Raw genomic sequence first — 7500 nt, forward strand, 5'->3', positions numbered from 1 at the left:
TGGCTGGTTCATGAACCTGGAAGGTGCTGACAGGAAGTGACACACAGGCTATGTTCAACAACACGTCTAGGTTTACAAAATTTATCTGGATTAAGCACTTCAATTTCCACAAGCTTTGACAACTTTAGTTGTAAAGCCTTGTTCGTCATTGACCAATGTGAGGCATCATGGTGAAATCATGCACTCGTCAAAATAATGAGCGATGGGTAACTTTTAAATAATTTTCTTTTTTTTGGGTTCAATATCTTTTAAGTCCCTTTAAAAACACTTTTCTGTGTGGATTCTACTTGAAAACATTGATCAAATGCACAAAAAAAGTAAATTTCCTGTTTCCAAGGACTCTTAGGCTATGGAAGTTAACTAACTTTGGCGGCCATTTTTTCGCTAAATTTACCTCTGAAACCAGGCGACCATGACCTTCTTCAATCTCAAATATCTCGACATCTATTCAACATAGATAAATACTTTTTCCCTGAAAGAAAGGCAAACGAACAGGCTTTAAGATGATACCAATGATCACATATGCCAAGAAATTGTCGATGTAAACACGTACAGGTGTACAAAGTATCTGGATTCAACACATCATTTTCCCCAAGTTTTGACAACTTTCGTTGTAAAGCTTTATTCATCGTTATATAGATCTGGTTGTTTCCTCTTTTTTCTTCGTTTTAATGCTGCTGATAATGTTATTAATGACTAAAACTCCCCACTGATCCCACATAACTGTTTATCTCGTGATAATTCCAATATTTGAAATGCATCTTTATGGATTTTGTTTTATATGAAACTATGTTTTCTGTCTGCGTGTTTTTCTTTGTCTTTGTACTCGAAATTCACCGATTGTGAAGGCATTTTCCCCTATTCGGACTACTGTCTCTTCTCCTAATCATTTTTCCTTCACAATTGAATGGACGAAGTAGATAGCATTTCCTCCTTTACTAACTCACTCAAAGAAAAATAAAAATTGTGGGACCTGTCCAGCACACCGTCTTCCCCCAACGATCGTTGTTTTTTAAAGCGCTTTTTCTTTTTTTTCCATTTGTTGTGTTTATTGCAGTCCTTACCTTTTGAAACATCGTTCGACTTTCTTTGAAAGTTTATTTCGTTTGTGTTTGAGTAGATTATTTTCTCAGTGTCATAACATAATGCTTTATCTTTATATCAAACCTTAGCTTACATAACGCTATAACATTTAATAAGATGATGCCACTCTTGCTGCGACACATCTTACCCTCAGCGCAGTGGAAAGTGATCAACTTGACCAGGCTAATGTCACTTCAGCTGATAATACAACAGTTATGTCACCTTTGATCTCTGCGAAAAGGACACGGCATGAAAACGATTAGAAGGGTAACAAAAGGAAGAGGTTGAAAGAACTGGGGATGCCTCTACCCATGTCAAGGCACGAAGCCAGCAGAATGTGAACTTGACGTCCTTTGCAGTTGTAAACTGGTTGGTACAAAATGCAATGACATCACTGGTCACTCTCTTGGAAAGAAAAGAGAGCCTACGTATATGCCACGATAAACATGATAGACAAAAAGAGATCTTACACAGCAAGGGAAAACCCAAGGAGAAATTACAGCCTTCAATACCACTTACAAGAGTCAATGGTCAAAGAACACCTGTTTGTAAAACAATCTTCAAGAACACCCCAGGCCTGACCCACTGGTTTATTTAAAGAGTCTTCTCCGAAAAAAAACCAAGAGGTCCACCCCCCTAGAACACATCACGCCCACCATGAGAGAGCCAAGGATGACAAGTTGTTCCATAAAGAGGAATTTTTTGACAAACTTTCGAAGATATCTTCCTGCCTACAGATGACAATCCAGAAAACGTCAGATCTGCATCAAGTATACAGGGAGAACTTTGCAGAGAGGGTGAAAGCCACATTGAGCTATCAAGTGTTCTGCCAAAATGTTCAAGAAAAACAATTTGGGTTTACTTTCAACCAAGAAAGACCAGTGCGACATTTGTACAAAGTTCAAATCTGGAAACCTCACAGAAACAGAACACACAGCTCAAATATGAATATGAGGAAAGCTGCAGCTAGACCAGAGAAGGAGACGAACAGAGAGGCTGTGTGTGTCCTTTGTATGGAGATCCAGTGCGTCCTTCTGGCCCCACCCCTAAAGACTTCCACCTTATATAAAACAAAACTGGCTGTACACAATGTTACGACTTAGGGTGTTGCCACCAGAGACGTCAGATGATACGTCTGGTATGAAAGTGAAGTTGGTCTGGGCTTCAACACTTTTCATCATGCCTGACTCATTAACTGATATTGCAAGTGACTGACTTCAACCACTTCATCATCTGCAGTGATTGGCGCAACTACTAAAACAGAAAACCACCCTCCTGAGTGCAATGGCCTCGCTGACCAAAGAGCTTGACATCACAGTTGAGCAGAAATTCTCCCCAAGGGCCATACCCAAATGGAAGTGGATTCAGTCCATGGTACTATTGAGCGATCGCTAAATAACGCACTGATGTACATCCCAATGAACTACGTGAACATCATGCTCAAAGCCAGACGCATCCCCAGGCCCTATGAAGTTATGTACCTGGACCACAGCTTTTTCAAAGATTTCGCAAAGGTCGGAGAGCACTAAACAATCCGTCCAGGGAGAAAAGCAGGCGACCCTACTGTCACTGACTTGCAGTTTTCAAAGTACACTCCAGTCTTTATAATTCAGTACAAGCTGAACTTTGATGATGGATGGCAGGCGCTGCAAGGACCAAGAAAGCTGAACACCATGTGTACGACGGTTACTGCTGAACATCTCTGCAAAGACAGATTGAAGATAACTGCCAACCAGTATAAACATCTACATGAGTTGAAGGCCGTTCTACCAGGATGTTACCACAATTACCATGAAACTTTGCCTCAGTAAGAAGTTTTGAAAGCGATCAAGCCAAATTCGATTATTGTAGAATCTTTCAAAACAATGGTAACTTTTGTCGTATTGCCTTGTTGTAGCCATAGGACACAGAGTGAGACAGACATGCTCTTCTCTCGACGAGAAAACTCAATAAAGTAGTAGTTGTCAAGCCACGTACCTTGGAGAAAGCTGGCGCATTCTTTGGTACTCACAAAGTCTTGTTGTATAATAATGATATATCATTATGTAACCAACTTCTCCCAAACCATTGCCGAGGTAGCAGAGCTTTTGTGTGGCTTTCTGCTTCCATTTCTTTCTTAGTATTACTTTTTTCCAGGCCTTTGAATGGCCACACCGTGCCAATAGTACCGTGTCAGACACTGTCATATATTCTAAAGGCCTACTGCTGCTGCTGCTACTACTGTTGTTTTTGTTGTTGTTGTAGTTGTTGTTTTTGTTGTTGTTGTAGTTGTTGTTTTTGTAGTTGTTGCTGTAGCTGCTCTCCCTTACCCTTCCAACCTCCTGTTCTTATACTTTAAATGTAATTAATATACCCATTAGTGTGTTCTGCTTCTTCTACTTCTATTAAAGGTTCAACTGTGTGACTGCTGTTTTTGCCCGAATTGACTCCGTAGCACTGAAATGGCAGCAGCTGATAGTATGTTGGTAGCAATAATATAGTCCTCCTCCTCTTCCTTCTTCTTCTTCTTACTCCTCCTCCTCCATCTTTTTTCTCCTTATCCTCCTCCTTCTCACCCTCTTCCTCCTCCTCCTCCTCCTCCTCCTCCTCCTCCTCCTCCTCCTCCTCCTCCTCCTCCTCCTCCTCCTCCACCTCCTCCTCCTCCTCCTCCTCCTCCTCCTCCTCCTCCTCCTCCTCCTCCTCCTCCTCCTCCTCCTCCTCATCCTCCCCCTCCTCCTCCTTCTTCTTCTTCTTCTTCTTCTTCTTCTTCTTCTTCTTCTTCTTCTTCTTCTTCTTCTTCTTCTTCTTCTTCTTCTTCTTCTTCTTCTACAAAAGATCTTGACGATTGAAGCAGGTGATCAAATACGTTACCGTCAAATGTGGCTTGGCTGCACTCAACCAAACTCAAGGCCAACAGTGGCTTCCTGATAAAACCGGTCAACCCACAAAATTGAGGGTTGGTCGGTTTTATCCAGGAAAATGTGAGCGACATAACCGTCTAACACACACAGTTTCATTAAAAACAATTTTTATAGGAAAAAAAGGTCTACAGATTTTCGGTAAAGTGTTTTTTTATAGGTGTTTAAAGCATTGATTTATCGTTAGACGCCTTTGTTTTGAAATAAAACAGTTTTTTCCTCCTCCTGTAAAATTTACCTCGCTGGGGTTAGTCGGTTTTATCACAAGGCCGACGTTATGGTATTTATAGTTTACACTTTAACGTTTGTAAGCTTCGTTAAGACTACTAAAAGCAAAGTGGCAATTTGTGTATTCCGACACATTATCCAAAACGAACGACGTATGCAAAGTCCCATACACATGAGACGAAAGCAAGTTAGTTGTACAGAACGAGTCCTGTTTAGCTACACTACGCAGGGTTGTGTAAATAGAACATATTCACATTATGTTCTTTGCCCTCCATAGATTAGGTCTCTATCATTTCGCAATACAGCCCCCAAGCATGTGCTACGCGAAGCAAAAAGACTGAGAAGGATACAACGTCTGGGTTAACTATCAGAGGTAGGCTATTTGATTTAATTGTTTTGAATACATGAGAATCAAAGTCGCATCTTCTGCGAATGACGACGAACCGCTCAGTGGCTTTTCCACAGACACCTATTTACTTTACTAACATCTTTTATAATATGTTGTAAGAATGGTTCCTAGATTCACACACTGAGGACGTTTTCAAACTGGTGTGTCTGTACTGATGTTTGGGGTCAGAGGTTAAGTAACTGGCCAGAGGAAGGAGCTGATTTTAAGTTGATCCCTTTAGTTTTTCGCTCGCAACTGCATAAGGTCATATGAGCGCCTTTATTCCCTTAAAGTTGATCCCCATCATCCGGTGCCTTGTCGACTGGCGTGGGCAATCATGGGCCTCTCCTTCACTCTGTCTTGCGTTGCAACGATGGTGTCTGTCGTTCTTTTGTTCCAAAACTTGATACAGAATTTTAATTTAAAACAAACACACACATGATATGTAAAACACACACACATACAAACACACACACACACACACACACACACACACACACACACACACACACACACACACAAACACACACCCACCCACACAAACACCCACACACCCACACACACAAACATAATATATGCAGCACAGGCATATACACGCATACCAGGTGACCAGAAAACAGTTCGTCCAAAAAAATGCCAATAAAACTGTTATGAAAAAAAGGTGCAAACACAAAAGTTTGCAGAAACGTGAAACATCCATCTGGGCTTTTTATGTATATACAACAATAGAATGTGACTGCCACAAACAAAGTTACACGATATTTTCCAGATATTCCCAATTTTCGAGTAAAGCACATTCTGACACACAGTGTGAAATTGGTCGCTTTTAAGGACAAGCGGGCTAGCCCACATTTCGGGGGTTTCCTGACATCTTGACTTACACCAAAAGTAGGCATTGCCCTACCTATAGGAGAAGTTTGGTTTCATTGGTGTGTATGTTTGTTTGTTTATAGAGAAAACTCCCCGTGTCTTTTAAAGAAACTGAACAAGGGGCAAAAGCTTAACCTTCGATTTTCTCAAAGTAGCATTTTTCGGGATAGCCCCCTTGTACTTAAAAGCGACCAATTGACAATCACCCGTTGACACAGCTCGAGAGATATCTCTGTTGTGTTGTGCCCTTCGTGAGGATTTCTCTCAAGTCTTGGATACTTTCGAAGGTTGTCCAATACATCTCGCCCTTCAAACACCTCCAACGGCGAAAGTCCAGTGGACTTATGTCTGGATAGTTTGGGGCCCATTTGTGCTCAGTCGGACTGACTGTCTTGTAATCAAAACTAATGGTTGTTGACCCAGCCCCGAACACGTCTTGCGTCATGAGGAGTGGCCCTATCTTGCCGGAACTGCTGGCTCTTTCTTCCATCTTCATCAACAAATTAAAGTCCTAAGCCCATCCATAATTTTTGTAACATGACGAGGTGTCGGCCCTCCCGGGTCGGTGCTGTTGATTGAAGTGTCTTTAGGCCATTCCCAATTGGGGGGGGGGGGGGGGGCATTAACATGTTCTTATGAACAGTAGAATTGTAAATGGGCTGATTTATCAATGTCATGCTCATAATTGTGCCGGAACTGCATCATGGAACTGCAGCTTTTCTCCCCTAATACTTACTATCGTCATTTCCCCTCTACTTCTTGTGTATGTTTGTCACACTTTTGTGACCCGCTATTTCCGGGGTGCCTTGATAGTCGAAGTAGACTTTGGGCTGTTGAAGCTAGAGAGGGGAGCAGAGTAAGCCTGATTCCCTGTAAGGACTTCTCTGTAAGTTGACATCCACCCCTTGATGCTCATATGACCTAATGCAGTTGTGAGCGCCGTAAAACCTTACTGAAACTAAAAAAGACCCCAAAACGAGATGTCGCTCGGAGTTCACAGAATAACGTTTTAACAGGCTGTCTACCGTGTCTTACTCAGCGCTCACAATTCAAATATTATTTTCTATGAACTGAAAGTTTTCAAAATTTGCAGCCCAATACAAAATATACCTTTCATTTGGAAAGTTAGGTTTGTTACAGGTATCTATCCCGTCTTCTCGAGCAATTCATGAACAGGTCGATTTGGGAGGGGTTTTTTTTGGTGCTGATACATCTAAACTGAAAATGCACGCTGTACAAAGGCTGAATGATTTATCATCTTTCCATTGTGCAACAGCGATTAATTTGTTTGAAAAACAGGATCCGGATGTAGACTTATGTTCTAGCTTTCGGTCAGTTTTGATATTAATTGAGTCATAAAGAAGAAAGTTATTAACATTTCATTGAACTTTTTTTCTGGTCAGCTGGTACATGCACAAACAAACACACACACGCACACGCACACACACACACACACACACACACACACACACACACACACACACACACACGCAAACACACACACAAACAACACGCAAACATCACACACAGACACACACACACACACACACACACACACACACACACACACACACACTCAAACAGAAAAACAGTATGAGTTGTAAAGCTAGCTTTTTCCCAACCCAGCGCTTGAGCGGAGGCGGTACATGTATTTCAACGTGATTGCTCAGACTCCGACTTTATCTACTGAGGCCAAAGAACGCGAACAGGACACGAAAACTTAGCTACTCGTCGACTTCTACAAGACGGCAAGAAGTAGGAACGGCGAAATATTGGCTTAGGCCTGGTGTGTAAATCTGGATCTTTGACATTCACAAACTGCAACTGCAACACGCTGGCCTGATTAGTTTTTTCGAAACATCAAAAAATTAAGGTAAGAGGTACTTGTGACCATTAATAATTTATTTATAGAGACACCAGCCATCCATGTCCAGGTCCTGTTTTAGCAAAGAGGTATTCATAGGAACCATTACATTGTTTTTTATCTGCGAGAGACGGTGACCCAAACTGTAACAGAGTGTAAACTTTAATTAA

General features: G+C 41.6%; 1 protein-coding gene across 2 annotated transcripts in view; it reads left to right on the forward strand.

The window, feature by feature from the left end:
• Positions 1-4430: 4430 nt before the first annotated feature.
• LOC101858428 overlaps positions 4431-7500 on the forward strand; it is a gene marked incomplete at its 3' end in the record, with an annotated part of 15788 nt that continues 12718 nt past the window's right edge. The window contains 1 exon segment of one of the 2 annotated variants that reach the window (XM_013085611.2): positions 4431-4581. 2 annotated transcript variants of the gene reach the window in all.

Source organism: Aplysia californica, unplaced genomic scaffold, assembly GCF_000002075.1.
Source record: "Aplysia californica isolate F4 #8 unplaced genomic scaffold, AplCal3.0 scaffold00390, whole genome shotgun sequence".
Classification (NCBI taxonomy): domain Eukaryota; kingdom Metazoa; phylum Mollusca; class Gastropoda; order Aplysiida; family Aplysiidae; genus Aplysia; species Aplysia californica.